The sequence below is a fragment of the Camellia sinensis genome, chromosome 8 (genome assembly GCF_055761805.1).
Source record: "Camellia sinensis isolate YWXY chromosome 8, ASM5576180v1, whole genome shotgun sequence".
NCBI lineage: Eukaryota > Viridiplantae > Streptophyta > Magnoliopsida > Ericales > Theaceae > Camellia > Camellia sinensis.
Window position 1 is genome coordinate 167119333 of NC_138968.1, and position 3556 is coordinate 167122888.

Consider the following 3556-nt stretch of genomic DNA (forward strand, 5'->3'; position numbering starts at 1 on the left):
ATACACATAAAAAAATATCACCACCTACGTAGTCCTAAAGCCCTAACATGAGTAAGATAAACATCTCTAGCAATGGGCTTAGTCAAAGGGTCCGCAACCATGCGACTCGTAGGGATGTGCTCCAGGATCACTTCTTTCTGTGCCAAAATGTCTCTGATAAAGTTGAACCTCGCATCAATGTGTTTGGTTCTGCCGTGGTATTTAGGATCCTTAGCATAAGCGAGTGCAGCCATGCTATCACAATGGATAGTCACGGGGTCTGAAGTGTGTGTGACAACATCCAAATGCTGAAGGAACCTCCTCAACCATACGGCTTCCTGAACGGCAGATGAACAAGCCACAAACTCAGCCTCCATAGTCGATAAGGCGATACAGGATTGCTTCTTACTGCTCCAAGAAATAGCACCATCGCTAAGCATGAAAGCATATCATGAAGTAGACTTACGCTCATCTAGGTCTCCTCCCCAGTCAGCATCACAATAGCCAACTAGATGTAGATCTCAACTCTGGTAGCAAAGTGTGTAATCTGCAGTTCCTTTAAGATATCGTAATATCCTCTTAACTGCTTTCCAATGAGCTGGTCCTAGGTTGGATTGGTAACGACTCACCAATCCGACTGCATAACAAATGTCAGGACGTGTACACATCATAGCATACATCAAGCTTCCAACAGCATTTGCATAGGGAACACGGACCATCTTTTCATTTTCTTCTTGAGTCTTAGGACCCATATCAAGGCTTAGGCTCTCGCCTTTTGCAACAGGAGTGTCAATGGGTTTGCAGCTCTGCATCTAGAACCGCTCTAGAATAGTCTTAATGTAAGTCTCTTGAGACAAACCAAGAAGTCTCCTAGAGCGATCCCTAAGGATCTTAACACCGAGCACATAGCTCGCCTCACCCATGTCCTTCATTTCAAATGTAGAGAACAACCACATTTTAGTGGCGACAATCATCTCATTGTCATTTCCAGCCAATAATATGTCATCTACATATAATGACAATATCAGAAAAATGTCCTTGGACCGCTTAACGTACACACAGTGATCTTCATCAATCATCGTAAACCCATTCGAAACAACGGCTCGATGAAATCTCAGATTCCACTGTCTAGATGATTGCTTTAAGCCATAAATAGATCGTTGAAGCTTGCAAACTTTGCGCTCCTGACCTACTGCCACAAAGCCTTCTGGTTGATCCATATAGATCTCTTCATCCAATTCTCCATTGAGAAATGCAGTTTTAACGTCCATCTGATATAGCTCTAAGTCCAACTGAGCTACTATGGCCAGGATTAGGCGAATAGGGGCAAACCTTACAACTGGTGAAAAAGTTTCGTCATAGTCCACACCCTCTCGTTGGGTGTAACCTTTCTCCACTAGGCGAGCCTTATACCTTTCTACGGAACCATCCGCCTTGCGCTTGATTTTGAGAACCCATTTGTTCCCAATAGTCCTGCGCCCTAGCGGCAAATCAACCAAGTCCCAGACATGATTTTTCTTCATAGACTCTATTTCTTCATCCATTGCAGTACTCCATTCTTTACTAGCAGGGGATGAGAGAGCCTCTTTGAGATTCTTAGGCTCCATCTCATCACTCGGAGCAATCATGAATGCTTCCCCTTCAATCTCAAAACGACGACGGGGTATAGCTCCACGTTTGCTTCTACGTAGTTGAGAATCCTGAGAATCCTCATCCATTGGATCTAATCCATGGGTAGGTAGATCGCTCCCACTGTCCCTAGGAGCTTGAGGAATTATTTCCTCATTCTCTACTAAGATACTAGGTGCGCCTTCAAGTGGATCCTCCATCTCGTAGAATTCTACTTCTCTAGTTACCTCACATCTGCTAGGGAAATCCTCCTCTAGGAAATCCACATCTCGCGACTCAATTTCAGTCACACTTCCATCCAGATGCTCCCCAATAAACACATAGCCCTTAGAATGCTCACTATAGCGAATGAAGATACACTTCTTTCCTCTAGGGCCCAACTTCCCAAACTTATGAGAAGAGTTGTGTATGTAAGCTGCCGAACCCCAAGGCCGCAAATTGCCCAAATCAGGCTTTTTGCCAGTCCACATCTCATATGGGGTGGAAGGAACTGATTTGGAGGGCACACGGTTAAGGACGTAGGCACCAGTCAACAAAGCATCTCCCCAATAAGAAATTGGAAGATTAGCTTGTGCCATCATTGATCTAACCATGTCAAGCAATGTGCGATTCCTTCTCTCCGCTACACCGTTTTGTTGCGGAGTCCTAGGAATTGTCAATTGCCTGATAACTCATTTTTCCTCACAGAGCACTTTAAATTGCTCAGATAGATACTCACGTCCTCGGTCAGTCCTTAGAGCTTTAATGCTCTTGTCTAATTGATTCTCAACCTCATTAACATACCGTCTAAAGCAATCCAATGCTTCTGACTTGTGAGAAATTAGATTGACATGACCAAAACGCGTGCAATCATCTATAAATGTGATGAAATAAGGGGCTCCATGCCTTGCCCTCACATTCATTGGTCCACATATATCATAATGAATAAGTTGCAATGGGATAGATGCCCTTATGGCTTTCCCAAATGGTTTCCTTGTTGCCTTTCCAGCAAGACAGTGCTCACAAGTAGGCAAAGTGACTCTAGCGAGTGGGCCTAAAAGACCTTCTCTAGCCAATCTAGTCATCCTGTCTTGCCCTATGTGGCCTAATCTAGCATGCCATCTCATAGAATCATTATCACAAAAAGATGCAATATTAGAAATAGAGCCATTGGCATTTTTATTAATACTAGAATCGTCCACATCCAAAACTAAAAAACCATCTGAAAGATAACCAAAACCATAAAAAATTGTTCCCAAATAAATGCTAACACCATTATTCTCAAAACAAAAACTAAAACCAAGGCTCATCATGCTAATAACTGAAACTAAGTTTCGCCGAATATCCGGAGCATAAAGAACATCATGAAGATACAAGGTGCGCCCTCGTCGCATTTCCAGCTTGAATGTGCCAATGCCAAGCACCTCCACACTGGACTCGTTCCCCATGTAAACTTTTCTGCTCCCAGCAGGTACTCGGTGATACTCAACGAACCCTACTCTATCCCTCGCGATGTGGTCTGTTGCTCCGGAGTCTACAACCCAAAAATGAGGAGAATGAGCAATTAATGCTTGACTAGACACAAAGCATTGAATGCGAGAAATTAAGTAAGGGAGTACCTTCTTCTGCTCAAGGCAATCCCGAGCGAAGTGTCCTTCTTTGTTACAGTTAAAGCATGTCAATTTAGCCTTTGCCTTCTTACCACCTCTCTTGCCCCTACGCTTGAAATTTCTAGTGCCATTGGGCTTAAGCGCAGCCGCTGCTTGCTTCTTAGGGGCACCTTTTGCTTTTCCACGTTTGAATTGAGAAGTCCTATGTGAGCTTGACTCAACCACCATAGCAGAACCATCAGACTTAGCCGCCTCAAGGCGCTCAGCCTCTAGCTCCAAATGACGCGATATGTATTCGAATGTTTTCACACTCTCATTATGCATCATGTTCTGCTTCATCTGCTCCCAAGAATTTGGCA

At 43.9% G+C, this 3556-nt stretch overlaps 1 long non-coding RNA gene across 1 annotated transcript; it reads right to left on the reverse strand.

The window, feature by feature from the left end:
* Positions 1-2817: 2817 nt before the first annotated feature.
* Positions 2818-3304, reverse strand: LOC145796743 (uncharacterized). Its single transcript, XR_014337250.1, has 2 exons — positions 3207-3304; positions 2818-3121 (listed from the first exon to the last, which is right to left on the reverse strand). It is a non-coding gene; the product is annotated as an uncharacterized LOC145796743 (long non-coding RNA).
* Between the last annotated feature and the right edge of the window lie 252 nt (positions 3305-3556).